The sequence below is a fragment of the Octopus sinensis genome, linkage group LG5, assembly GCF_006345805.1.
Source record: "Octopus sinensis linkage group LG5, ASM634580v1, whole genome shotgun sequence".
In the NCBI taxonomy this organism is placed as follows: Eukaryota; Metazoa; Mollusca; class Cephalopoda; order Octopoda; family Octopodidae; genus Octopus; species Octopus sinensis.
Window position 1 is genome coordinate 64,312,473 of NC_043001.1, and position 14,977 is coordinate 64,327,449.

Sequence of the window (14,977 nt, forward strand, 5' to 3'; positions counted from 1 at the left end):
TCCTTACACCATTTATGTGGCTGTTTCTGACAAGAAATTTCGCTTTCATGTAAAACAACTATATTTTGTAGTCATTATCCATAATCTACTCCCAAAACACTTCAGTAGATCTACTTTACATGGCTTGCAAACTTATATGCTCTATGATAATCAAAGTGCAACGACCTCCACAATAACCAGCCTTCAATTTGATTTTCCGTTCCTAGTATAAAAAATAGGATCACATGCGGTCGTATCGTATAGGGAATACAATCGCACGCGACCCCATTCTTAATGATTTATTACTGACCATATAATACATACAGCGGCAAAACACAAGTAGAATGACAAACAGATTTCTTTTTGAGATATATACATTATTTATTTTACATATTTTACAATCATGCTGGTTGGAAATTTGTAAGTGTTAGCATGTTTTTGTGTGTGTGTTCGTGAGGCATAAAAAGTACTGACCAGAGGAATAACAATGGAATTTGGTTCACAGTTCATGTTGTTGGTATCAGCCTAGCAACAGGTAGTAGCAGATGGCTTAAGGTAGTTCTTAGAAGAACTAGGACTCAAGACAGATAATTGATTTACCGTTTATGAGGTACACGGAGGGTAAGAGTTCCATATCAAGATGTTGCATCTCGTAGTTGAGATTAATTGAATCACTTGTTGTGTTTATCTTTCTCTTGATATGAATATACTTCCAGATATATTAACTGTAGCCGTTTTTCCCGTGGTGATATTTTCACCTAACTGCTATAGTTGAATCTGTAGTTGTCTTGTGTACAAATTAAACCTTAGTAGATAGAGACGATGTTTGGCGATGAGTTGTGTCTGTCGCTTGGTTTTTGCTGCGTCTTCATTATATATTCTGCTTGGTTATTTTTCTCTAGTTATAGATATCCTGTGACCGTTCTTTTCATGGTGATATTTTCACACTAACAGTATGAGAGGTATCTGTAACATCTTGTATTAATGGTGGTCGCCTGCCTTTCGAACTGGAACATGGTCGAGTATGCTCTGTGTGGTCAGAGGTTAGCCCTGAGAAGGACTTGAACCAAAGACGGATATTTGTCTGAGAACCCTTCTTTATATAAAGTTTATGTGACTCAAAACGAACTTCAGAAATGGAAAGCTTTGATTGGCTGTTTGGAACAATGGCGCGAAAATAAGCGGAGGCAAATCGCGTCACGTGACAACCAGCGGTGCGAACGTAGTAGAGACCATGTGTCAGCCAATCGAATTAGTGTTTACAACAATGTTAAACTAGCCGAAGATGTTTGTAATCTCGAACGAGATTATTCTTAATACTTTCCTCAAACAGTGAAGACAGCAATGAGGGAACGATATTGCTACACTAGGTTAATCGGAAACAGATTGCCACTCTACACATAAACCATCTCGGTAGTTCAATTATTTGGTGAAAAAATACTACGAAAGCAACTTAAACTGCCCAAAGGACGGGTGCGTTTGCTAATATATATATATATATATATATATGGTTGTTATATTTTTTTGATAACATAATAGGTTAGATAGGATGCTGTCTATATTACAATAATAATATGTTGTGCATGTATAGTAATATTACGATCATGAAATTAGCATTAGCCTATCCCACTGTTTCTCGCGGAACCCCCAGGAACCTTTTGCGGAATACAGGTTGAGAAACGTTGGTGTAAGGTGTTTCAGTCTGTGCATGCCATGAATTGTCAGTAAATGACTATTATTTGTCTTACCTAAATTGAATAAAAAGGTTTCTTTTCACCTATGTGCAGTCATAAATTGTGTAAAGTCATGTGCTACCAGTTAATTATTGACTTAAAATATTTTTGCTTCATTACTTTAATTATAGTATTTAAACAGAAGGTGACTTTTTCCAGTGACTATTTTCTGTGAGTTTCCTTCGGAACATCGTACCAGATTTGGGTCTGATCGAAACTCGTTTTTAAACTGGTAAAAAGAAAGAAAAAAATACTAGAATGTAAAAATTAATGTTTTACCGTCAGTATTGAAAAAGTACTTTCAAACTGATCACGTCAAAAATGCGACAGGACTTTCTTCTTATACTTTATACACACATATAAATTCTATTTTCAACAGGCACAAGGCCTGAAATTTTATGGGGAGGGGACTAGTCAATTATATCAACCCCAGTTATCAACTGATACTTATTTTTATCGCTCCCGAAAGGATGAAAGTTGATCGCAGTGGCATTCGAATACAGAACGTAGAGCAAGAAATGTCGCTAAGCACTTTGACCGGCTCGATAACGTTTTTGCCAGCTTGCCACTTGCATACAAATATAAATTCTTATCATTTAATGTATACATTATTTAAAATAAAAGATTCTCATATTTTCTTGCCATAAAGACACAAATTAAGCAGATTTATTTAACGTGTCTTGTGTCTCCAAGCAATCCAGATGTAAATTCTTATGTACAATCAGAATTGTTTAAAAAGAATTATCATCTTTAAGCAAATGTAAAGTTTTGTTTTCATTTGTGTTTAAATTCAATAGTTGTGATTTATTTATTTTTCATCTAAGAAGTATTTTCAATATTCGCAAGCCATTACAACAGCATTCTGATTTATCTCCCATGTTAAAAAAAAAAGAAATTGCTTTTTAAATAAATATCTTACGCTTCAAATCTTCATATTTAGCAGTATTCCGGAGAATAAAAAATATATATAAATCTCAGAATATAAAAAAATTAGAGGAAAAGTTGTGTGTGAGTGAGAGAAAGAGTGTGTGTGTGTGTGTGTGTGTGTGTTCATATCACGTGATTAAAGTTAACGTCTGCTTTGTTGAAACATTTTTCTGTATATTGCGCGTGTATCCGAATGTTAGTGAATAAGATTGACTTACACGAAGCGCTCCGCGAGAAGAAAAACTGACTGTAAGTTTTGGTCTGATGTATATTTTAAAAGTTAATGAAAATAATTATAATTTTAGGGTTCACTAAATTTGATTTTACTTTTGCTTCGTTCAAATTCCGCTGGGTTCGACTTTGCCTTTCGTCCTTTTGCAGTCGATAAAATAAATATCAATCGAGTACTTAGACCCCCCCCCCGTAAAATTTAGGGCCTTGTGCTATAGTAGAATTATTATTTATTGCTTGAAGCGGGGCTAATGCAGTTTCGCACCTCTCCTTGAAAAATGCATTTTTTAAAAAAGTTTTTTTTTTTTCAGATTCCTACGTTTTAGATGTCGGAGATAATAAATATGCAAAGCGAAAAAAAAAAATGTTACCCCCCCCCCCAACCACTACCACTACTCCCCCCTCCCATTTAAAATTTTGAACTTTTTCGAAATTTTTCCCCTTGTGTTTTAGATGACTGGAGACTCCGGATATGCAAGAAACTACGTTTTGAAATTTTTTAATTCAATAAGCATATAGATAGGTGTATAAAGAGATAAATATGTCTTCCTGGGGCTAAAAACAACTATATATATGAAAAAGTTCAAAATTTAAAATTGGGGGAGGGGGTGAAATTTGAGCCTCTTAATAAACTCTATAACATAATTTTTAAATATTGTTTGTTTCTCATAAAATGGTGTATATTTAATTTACATCATATTATTTATGATTATTTAAGGCAAACACAAGTAAAACGCAAATTCTTTTCACTTTAATGTTGTGATTTCGATTTGCATATGTTCGTCAATTCGCTACGATATCTTCAAAGTAAAAATCAAAAATTTAAATTGGTGGTGGTGGGGTGAAATTTTTTTTTGTATATTCTTAATCTCCGACACCTAAAACGTAGGAACCTGAAAAAAACAAAACAAAAAAAAAACGCATTTTTCAAGGAGAGGTGCGAAACTGCATTAGCCTCCTCTAAGCTACGTATTCCTTACATTAAAATAATTTGTTCCGATTTTGAACACTCGTACTTAATATTTCACGACTAGGACACAACTGTATTTTGCAGTGAAAGGTATCGTTATGAAGACCTATCTTTCCTTGTTAGTAATTTGATTGAAAAAAAAAATTGTCTGAAACACCCACTCACCACACACATATATGAAACAAAAATAAGGCACTCTACGTTTGTATCATGTACTGATAATTAAATTTGAAAGTATACGTTAACGAAACTAAAGTAGTTTCAGCTTTTGGTACAAGCTTAACGAATTTAAGACAAGGGAGCCAATCGCATGCTCAAAAGGCCAAGTCGACTTCGGTCGATTGTGAATAAGTGAGTAATTACTGCATTAGACTTCAATTTTAATGTGTGATGTTAAGCCTGAAATATTTAGTGTACCTAAGTACTCTGCAGTGAATTCTGAAAAGGTAGGGGATGCTATTTAAATTTTTTCTATCTTTTTGGAGAATCCCTGAAAAGTTTTGGTTAGTGTCACAAAACAACGATATAAACTTTTTGCGATTTCGATTTTGGCAACCCACCAAAATAGGGGTAAATACTAATTTAGTCAATTTAAAACCACATAGTGTATGTAAATATATATAATTTTAGCTTAGCATGAGTTTTTTAATACGCTGAATTCAAAAATAGCATTAATTTTGCAAGTTGATTTTTCCAAGATGGCGGCGAAAATACAATTTTTTAAAGAATGTCATGTGATATGTCTTTATATATGTTTTTGATGTCATAGAACACGAATTTGATGTGCAATAAACAGTTTAATAACAAATAATTAATTTAATTTTACCGTGACGTCGTAGGAGAGAAATCTGTCCGCATGGATGACTGTTCACTTGCACTAAACGAGGCTGCAAAGAGAGAGGTTTGGAGACGCCACTATGAAAGGTTGCTCAATAAAGAGAATGAATGGGAGAAAGAGAGTCTGCCGAATATCGACCCAACAGAGGGACTAGCTATCGATTTGACAGTACCTTGGTAGATAAAGCAATCAAGAGTATGAAGGCAGGGAAAGCCATCCCCCCCACCGGCCCATCAGGAATCACTGCAGAAATGCTCAAAATATCTGGCAGTGTTGGCTATAGCCTAGTTACCCAGGTGATACATGGAGGAGTCATACCCAATGACTGGTGTAGCAGCACCATAGTCAACTGCCACAAAGGTAAAGGTGATGCTTTAGATACAAATAATTACAGAGGGATCAAGTAATGAAGGTCACGGAGAGGGTCATAGCCCAACTAATTAGGGAGAGAGTCAGTTAAATGAGATGCAGTTTGGGTTTGTGCCAGGGAAAAGCAGCACTGATGCTATATTTCTGGTAAGACAGCTACAGGAGAAATACCTAGCCAAAGATAAACCTTTGTACCTGGCTTTTGTTGACATGGAGAAAGCCTTTTGTTGACATGGCAGTGAAACATGGGCTGTGATTGCTGAGGATATGCGTAAGCTCGCAAGAAATGAAGCCAGTATGCTCCGATGGATGTGTAATGTCAGTGTTCATACTCGACAGAGTGTAAGTACCTTGAGATAAATGTTGGACCTAAGAAGCATCAGTTGTGGTGTGCAAGAGAGACGATTGTGCTGGAATGGTCGTGTGGTGGGAATTGATGAGGATAGCTGTGTGAAAAAGTGCCACACCCTAGTGGTTGAGGGAACCTGTGGAAGAGGTAGACCCAGGAAAACCTGGGATGAGGTGGTGAAGTACGACCTTCAAACATTAGGCCTCACCGAGACAATGACTAGTGACTGAGACCTTTGGAAATATGTTGTGCGTGAGAAGACCCGGCAAGACAAGTGAGACCATAACCTGTGGCCTTTACCAGGAGTGTAGCCAGCCCACTTACGCATACCTTTCCTTTGGGCACAAAACTCTGCTTGCAAAGACCTGTTGAGGCAAGTGAAATCGAAATCGAACCAAATTCAACTAGCACCCATGTCAACCTTCCTTCACTGGACACTAAACTCTGCTTGGGGCAAGTGAAATCGAAATTGAACCAAATTCGATGACTGGCACCTGTGCCAGTGGAGTGCTAACAGCTCTATCCAAGTGGGATCACTGCCAGAGCAGCTGTCTGGCTTCCGTGCCAGTAGCATGTAAAAAGCACCATTTGAGCATGATTGTTACCTGTGTCGTCCTGCTGGCACTTGTGCCAGTGGCATGTGAACAAAGCATTTGAGCGAGGTCATTGCCAGTGCCGCTGGACTGACTCCTGTGCAGGTGGCACATAAAACACACCATTTGTGCGTGGCCGTTGCCAGTACTGCCAGACTGGCCCTCGTGCTGGTGGTACGTAAAAGCACCCACTACGCTCTCGGAGTGGTTGGCGTTAGGAAGGGCATCCAGCTGTAGAAACTGCCAGATCAGATTGGAGCCTGGTGCAGCCATCTGGTTCGCTAGTCCTCAGTCAAATCGTCCAACCCATGCTAGCATGGAAAGCAGACTTTAAATGATGATGATGATGAAAAGAGAACATTTCCTGAGTTCTGTAATTTATATGATGCAATAATACTTTTACAACCATTATGACTTCAGAACCTCACACCAAGTCATCCGATGCATGATTGAAATCAATAAGGCTTACATCTGTCTTGCAACTCACATTATCTAAGTAAGTTTGCAAATTTATTGCATAGTGCATTGACAGTTTTTGATAATTTTGTTTAAGACGAAAATGTTGCTGGTTTTTGGCACAAAAAGGGTAGTTTCTCTGGTACATCTGATTTCTAAATACAGTCTGACCTTTTCTTTATCTAGTATATCTGTCATGAGATAGGTGTCTACCTCATTGCTGCTAGTAAACGGTCCACCATGATTTTTCAAAATATCCAAGTTGGCTGTTTGTTGTCTATCCATGCAATGTTAGTGATTTCCTTCTTCTCCAGTCCCTCCACCATTAACTGCTGCTGGCAGTTATCCCATTTTTTAATGATGTCAGGCATTCCCCCCACTATCCTTCAGGTTTGGTGAGTTTGGTATATTGCCTAAATGCCTCAGGCTCTTGACATTCAATCATAGCAGCCATCTTGGATTTAACTTTGGAAGAAGATACTTTGAGTTGCTTGGCACTTCAACGACTCAACTCATAGTTGATAAATTCTACACTGTATTCTGAGTCAAGATTGTGAATGGGAGCTCTCTCTATTTTAGCTAAGTCCATGTTTGCCAGAGCATGGTGAAACTTTTCAATGATGTTTCCAAAACCAAACAGAACTCCCTTCTGGTTCTGGAAATCATCCACTAACTTTGGAAAAAGTCTCATCAGTACTTTTAACACCTCTGGCTTCAACTTGATTGCAATTGCTTCAACAGCTCAGCATATATCTTCATCATATCTGGTTTCCTGGAATCTGCTAGAAGATACAAAACTGAGTGCATGACTATACATTTAACAATTGGTTTGGATCCACTGTGAAAAGATCATCATAAAGTTGTTTGAAAGCAGGTTTTGAGTAAGTTGTGCTTGTTGAAATGGTGAGCAAGAGGAATGGTTTGACAAGGTGCAGTCCAATCAGCGCTCCTGAGTAATACAAGACTGAGGAACTCCAGATCTATGAAACATCATACAATACAAGCCAGTTGGTTTGTAACATGCTCATATTTCACCAAATATGATGCCACATCATCCAGGTGGTACAAAGTTATTGCACAAGTCAAAGTGAGCCGGTTAAAATGTTCATTCTTCAGGACAACAAATTTATCAACCCATGGTTGAATGTGCTTGTTGAATTCACTGGCTTTGTTCCATGACTTGTGATCAAAATTATGATTGATTACTCTTGTTATGCAGTCAAGAGCCTGTTCAGTGACACTAGATGAGCTTGATGTTGCATTTACAAGAAAACTCAGATCTTGTCTTATCCAATTGCATTCTCGATGTTACTCTACTGTTCAGTTATTACTCAATTGAACATAAGTGAAGGGTGCACATTGCAAAACCCATGTTGTTCTGTGCTGAGATTTTCTGCTATGATCTCTTCAACCACAACATTGTGTGATGTTTGGCTTGAGATAAGAAAATCAATTTTTTCAAATAGTGTTTTAATTGGGATATTACTTGCTGCTTCTAATAACGGAAGTACAGCCACTTTCAAGTCAGCCAGGTTATTTCTTGCTTCTGGTGCTACAAGCAGTTGGCAGAGGTCTGTAATGACCATTAATAGTCAACCCTTGGACTGAGAAAGATCCAGCTCCCTGCTTTTTAGATCCATCATCAGAATACGTAATGACTAATTGATTGCTTATAAAATGTGAAAAATTTTGTGGTGGTACATCTAAAACCTTGCCTAATATTTCTCATCCAACTTGACAAAATAAGCGGTATTGTTCAATTTTTGAGATAAAATTGATTTGCAAAGAGCATGCCTTATGTTATTTTATTGCACATTGTGTTATTTCACCCCTAAGTTTCAACTCTTTTTGTGTCAGTTTTTGAGAGAACAGAGACTTCCCTAAGCATTTTTGTGCCTTTATTTAGTTGCAGTTTCTGTTTGCCTGTCTATTGGGTGATTAAAACTTCCATTTATATTTTTATTCAAAACTAACGTTACTTATCCCATAGTTCTTACCACTATGCCAGTAAAAATTGAAATAAAATATGTAAAGCAACAGTTGTCAAATGCAAAAGCCAAAGAACAGTTTATTAAATATCACTTGGAATATTCACTTTGGAGATAAAACAGCGTTCAGTCTGATGTATAGGTGTGAACATGAGGTATGTACTATGGAAGAGTACATTGTGAAAGTGTTTGAGTGCAAAAAGTTTAAGGTTAATTATAATGTCCAATTCCACTGGAAGTTGTATATATTGTGGGCTGAACAGCTTTCCTTCATTTTATTGGCTTCATGACAATTTTGAAAAGGTTCACTGTTAAGATTCACTATCAATCAATTTTCCTTATTTAGAAGAAACAGTCAACAGTTTTAATGTCTCAGGAATCTTTAATCTCCTAACCAAAAGTAACAACCCCATACAATCACCAAACATCTTCACAACTTAACACTGTCGAAGTTAACCTTCTTCACCTATACAAACCATCCAATGGTATATATTAAAATGTAATTTTTTGCCATTTTGTAGTGTTATCAATCTTCAAGGGGTATGTACAGGGGTTATTGTATTCAGTTTGCAGAAATGTTGGCTTTGAGGCAATATTTGGACCCAACCACAACTTTTGAGGGATCATCCTGATGCAAATATTGATCATCATTAAACTTCTGGAAAGAGTTTCAGTATTTTCTCATCGATGAAATATTTTTGGGTGCTAAAACAACAATTTTTGAAAATCTTTCTTCATTGCTGTATGACATTTCTATTGAGAACCAAGGAAATGAGGTCATTGAAATCATGAACAATATTACATCCCAAGGGTATAATAATTTCACCACTTCTTATATGAAGTGTAAAGTTGTTTGAATTGAATTTGGTTGTTTTTATTTTCTGAATTCTGTGCATATGATTTTAATCGCATATTTTCCATCAGTTGAATTTTGTTTACATTTCAGCAGGTTGCTTAGTGTGTCTCAAGCACTGGTATAATTACAATTTCTTGATTGGAATGAGTTGTGTATAAACAGTGAAAAGAAATACCAGAAAATGAGTTGTAATTAAATGTTAAGTTTAAGTCAGCCACTAAATGACAATTCATTTAGTGGTTGAATAAAATAATATGTATAAGCTAGAAAGGGAATTTGCTGTAGGCTTTGGCGATAGGTTAGATGGGTAGAACACATCTCGGATTTAAACCAGCTGGGTAGTCGACACTGAGAGGTAGGTGAATTGCACTTTGTTCCTTATATTACAAGCTATTTCAGTACTCATATATTATCATCATCATAATTTAATGTCCGTTTTCCATGTTGGATGGTTTGACTGAGGGGCTGGCAAGCCAGTAGGCTTTGCCAGGCTCCAATCTGATTTGGCAAGGTTTCTACAGCTGGATGCCCTTCCTAACGCCAATCAGAGTTAGTGGGTGCTTTTTAAGTGCCACCAGCACGGGCGCCAGTCAGGCAGCACTGGCATTGATCACATTCGGATGGTGCTATTTATGTGCCACTGGCACAGGAGCCAGTCGGGCGGAGACTGGCATTGACCACATTTGGATGGTGCTTTTTATGTGCTACTGGCATGGGGTGCCAGTCAGGCAGCACTGGCAATGACCTACGCTTGAATGGTGCTTATTATGTGCCAGTCAGGTGGTACTGGCATTGGCCACAACTATAATTTCCATTTTGATTTCGATCTTAATTTGCTTTTGATTTTTGATTTTACTAGACTCAGTAGGTTTTCTCAAGTGTAGCATATCACCCTGTGATTCAAGAGAACTTTTAAAACGGGCTGGCTATGCGACACTGGTATGTGTGTGTGTGTGCTTGTGTGTATATTTTTGTTGTTGACAGCGAAACATGGGCTGTGACTGCTGAGGACGTGTAAACTTGCAAGGAATGAAATCAGCATGTTCCGCTGGGTGTGTAATGTCAGTGTGCAACATGATAGAGTGTAAGTGCCCTGAGGGAAAAATTGGACTTAAGAAGCATCAGATGTGGTGTGCAAGAGAGACGACTGCACTGGTATGGTCATGTGTTGCGAATGGATACAGACAGCTGTGTTAAAAGTGTCACATTCTAGCAGTTGAGGTAACCTTTGGAAGAAGTAGACCTAGGAAGACCTGGAATGAGGTGGTGAAGCACAACCTTCGAACATTGGGCCTCACCAAAGCAATGACAAGTAACTGAGACCTTTGGAGATATGCTGTGCTTAAGAAGAGCCGGTAAGCCAAATGAGACCATAACCATGGCCCATGCCAGTGCAGTATAAACAGCCCATTTAAGAGTACCCTTCAATCATTGGACAATAAACTACGCTTGCAAAAACCTGTTGAGGCAAGTGAAATCATTGTCATGGCTGATGATAGTACTGCCTGACTGGCACCTGTGCCAGTTTAACGTTAAAAGCACCATTCGAGCTTGATCATTGCCAGTTCTGTTGGACTGGCTCCTGTGCAGGTGGCACATAAAAAGCACTATTTGAGTGTGGTTGATGCCAGTATTGTCTGACTGGCCCTTGTGCCGGTGGCACATAAAAGCACCCGCTACACTCTTGGAGTGGTTGGCATTAGGAAGGGCATCCAACTGTAGAAACTTTGCCAGATCAGGTTGGAGCTTGGTGCAGCCTTTTGGCTCGCCAGCCCTCAGTCAAACTGTCCAATTCATGCCAGCATGGAAAGCAGACGTTAAACGACGATGATGATGATGATGTTATCCTCTTCCACAAACAAAAATAAGAATCAGTAGTGATGCTGTCAGACCTTTCTGTGGCAAGGGAGATGTTATCACTTGGATCTGGAAGATCAAGGTGGTGGCCAGGCTACAAAGCATTGAAGATGTAGCAGGTCTCATAGCTCTGTATCTGGAGAGAAATGCATTGGTGCTGGACCTCAAAATGGATGAAACAGACCAACTGGATGTAGAGAAAATTGAATAGTGCCTAAAGGATGCCGTTACAGAAGGATCGTATGCTGCATTTGCCAAGCTAGGATAGGTCAGGTGGACAGGAGACCAGGTGGATGTGTATGCACTAGAATTTCAGAGATTGGCCATGCTATCTGGTTTTATTAGAGAGGGACTAGAAAAGGCAGCACAATTGGCTTTTGTAAATGATTTATTTCCCTAACAACATATTGGTGCGGTTGTGAAGCTGCCGGGTAGCGAGAAGATGGCCATGAATGAACTTGTTGCTCAAGCTCATATATCAACGGAAAACATTGGGCAGAATGCAGTGGCAATGGCAGCTGCGGAAAACCATTGGAAAGTTAGGTTGCAAAAAATGAGGAAATATGAGAGGAGGACAAGAGAACAAGAACGTGATAAAGAAATAAGATTGCAGAGAAAGAAGGAAAATTACAGAAATAAAAGAGTACATGAAAATAAAAAAGACAAATACGATTGCAAAAGAGAGAAAAAGATAGAATAGAAAACAAGAAAGTGAAAGCGACTAAAAAGGAGAAAGCTTTTCAGAGAAAACCAGCTAAATAAGTATAGACAATTTCAATGGCAAGGTGTAACATTTAATTATGATCCTAATCGTAATTATGCATCTGAAAAATTTGTCTTCCTGGGCTCTATGTGCGAAATATGTGGAAAGTGTGGTGCTAGGAAGTGGGACAAGAAATCATTAGGTATGTGTTCTAAAGGTTAAGTCCATTTACAAATAATTGAGCCTCCAGAACTTATAAAACATGCTCTTTTGGATATCACTTCAGAATCAAAACACTTTCTTAGAAATATTTGAGCATACAATTGTACTTTTCAAATGACATCATTTGGGCAAAAATTATTAGGGAAAGTGGGTTTATGCCGACTTTTAAAGTGCAAAGACAAATTTATCACAGAATTGGCTTTCTTAAGCCTTTACAGAATAAAGATCCACAATTTATTCAAATATATTTTATAGGTGACATTCAAAAAGAAGCACAGTGTCGCAGCGAGAATTGTTCAGGTACAAGATTAGAACTTATTTTTAAGCTGCCAGAAATGCTTCACGAAAAGAATTCTTATGTGAGAAGCTTTCAGTATGCTTTAGAATATACTTCAACAGTGGACTTTCAAATTATCATCGATGCCAACAAAAGACCAATTGGAGAACATGTCCATTGATTCAATGTTTCTGAATGTAATGAAGTGGCTAAATTATTATGGTTGGAGAACACATAGTAAACGAGATAGTGTTTTGAAATATTGTGACAATACTATTGTCATGATATTTCATTCATGTTCATAAACGAAACTCATCATTCATATGATGCTTTACAATATCCTTTGCTTTTTGCTAATGGAGAAGATGGATAGCACTTTGGTATACCACAAATTGGAGGAATCACTTCCAAAAGAACTGTATCCTGTATGGATTATTATGTTCATCATTTGATGATTTGAAATAATTCGTTTAATCATCTTCACTATTGCCAAGATCTTTTTCACCAGTATGTTGTTGATATGTATACCAAAACAGTTGGAGAGGTTGTGCTACATAAAAATGCACCAAAAGATCTACGTTCAGAATTGTGCACTTACAAGATGGCATTAACAATGATATTGCTGGGACAGAGCTTGGACAACTTTGTATTCTCCCAACCAGTTTTACAGGAAGTCCAAGATATACGAACGAGAGGACACAGGATGCCATGACTTATGTGCATAATTATGGACGTCCTGATCTTTTCATCATTTTCACTTGCAATCTCAAATGGAACAAAATCCAAACTGAACTTTTTCCAGGACAGTTATACATTGACAGACATAACCTAATTGCAAGAGTTTTTCATCTCAACATTTCGAAATAGATGGATTTCATAACCAAGTTTTACATATTTCAACCAGTATGTTGCTACATGTATACCACTGAATGGCAGAAAAGAGGCCTACCTCACACACATATATTAATCTAGCTTTTCCAGAAAATTCAAACTGATGAGATTGATTCTATGATCTCAGAAGAAATTCCAAACTCCACAAAAGACAAAGAACTTTATGAAATTGTAAAATCGAACATGGCTCATGGCCCATGTGTTAACCTCAACTTAACTGCACCTTGCATGAAAGACAAGAAGTGTATGAAATATTATCCTAAAATTTTCATTAAAGGAGCACAAATGGGTAATTCTATAAAATCAGTTAAGTACATTTGTAAATATGTTGATAAGGGTTCTGATGCTGCAATGTTCACCTTTCAACAACAGACATTTCAAGATGAAGTGACACACTTCCAAATGGGGCAGTATATTTGCAGCAGTGAGGCTTTTTGGAGAATATTTGGCTTTCCTATTCATGAATGATATCCTCCAGTAAAACAACTCTCTGTTCATTTAGAGAATGGGCAAAGATATATATACCTACAGAAACTGCTGCTCAGCAATCCCTAGCTCCAAGAGAAACTACATTAACAGCATTTTTCAAACTTTGCCAGAAAGACTCGCTAAAACCCTTTTGTACTATCAATTACCATTATATTATACATGGAACAACAAACAATGGAATCACAGAAAAAGAGGTTGATGCTTATCCTGATATCTGATTTGACAGTGTTCTGGGAAGAGTTTATACTGTGCATCTAACTCAGCAGGAATGTTTTTACTTACGTTTGCTTCTCCATGAAATTCGTGGTGCCACATCTTTTATCGACCTTCGAACAGTTGGTTATGTTTTTGCTTTGAATAGAGAAGCAGCTTTTAGGTTAGGTTTGTTACAGGATGATAGTCATTGGATGGCAGCTATGTGAGAGGCTTCTGTGTCTTGCAGAGGAGGCAATTTAAGAACATTGCCATTCTCCTTAAATACTGTGATTTAGGGGATCCAGGATCAATATGGATAAGATACAATTATCTTGTGGAAGATTACGAGTACCAGATTCAATTGCAATGTACTGGCACAAAAATAGAATACAGTGACAAAATCTACAATGCCACATTAATTGCCATTGAAGACAAAGTTGTTTCTATGAAAGAGAATGAATAGCATGAGTATGGACTTCCTCATACCAATTGTTCTGAATTTGATAGTTCAACAACATATTAAATGAAACTTCCTGCGACATGGAAGACCTCTCAAGATATGTTAGTGAAAGTGAACTGAAATTGTTGCTTGAACAAAAAGTATTCTACAATACTATACTAGAAAAGGTTTTTGATCAAATGGGAGGGCTTTTTTCTTGATGCTCCTGCAGGAATGGGCAAAATATTTGTCACTAAGCTTTTACTTGCCAAAATGCAACAAGAGAAAAAAATAGCTTTGGCTGTTACTTCTTCAGGTATAGCTGCTACTTTACTCCCAGGAGGAAGAACAGCTCACTCTACTTTCAAATTGCCCTTGAATATAGCTAGCATTAGGACACTAGTTTGTAATTTTATGAAAACATCTGGGATGGAACAGATACTAAAGGAGTGTCATCTCATTATTTGGGACGAATGTACAATGGCCAACAAAAAATCTTTGGAAGCTTTGAATTGAAGCTTGCAAGGTTTAAGAAATTCTAAATTATTAATTGGTGGAGTTACCACTGTACTCTCAGGAAATTTCGTCAGACTTTGCCTGTAATTCCAAAGGGCA

The 14,977-nt window shown here is 37.5% G+C and overlaps 1 protein-coding gene across 3 annotated transcripts in view; it reads left to right on the forward strand.

The window, feature by feature from the left end:
- LOC115212167 (HORMA domain-containing protein 1-like) overlaps window positions 1-14,977 on the forward strand; it is a 557,209-nt gene that overhangs the window by 57,774 nt on the left and 484,458 nt on the right. Inside the window, exons 1-2 of one of the 3 annotated variants that reach the window (XM_036502712.1) lie at window positions 2,821-2,888; window positions 6,410-6,485. The exons of 1 other annotated variant lie outside the window; for it this stretch is intronic. The gene's annotated coding sequence lies outside the window, so the exon portion shown is untranslated. Of the gene's footprint in view, window positions 1-2,819; window positions 2,889-6,409; window positions 6,486-14,977 lie in introns of those variants that run through there. One more of the 3 variants, XM_036502710.1, reaches the window with a different exon arrangement.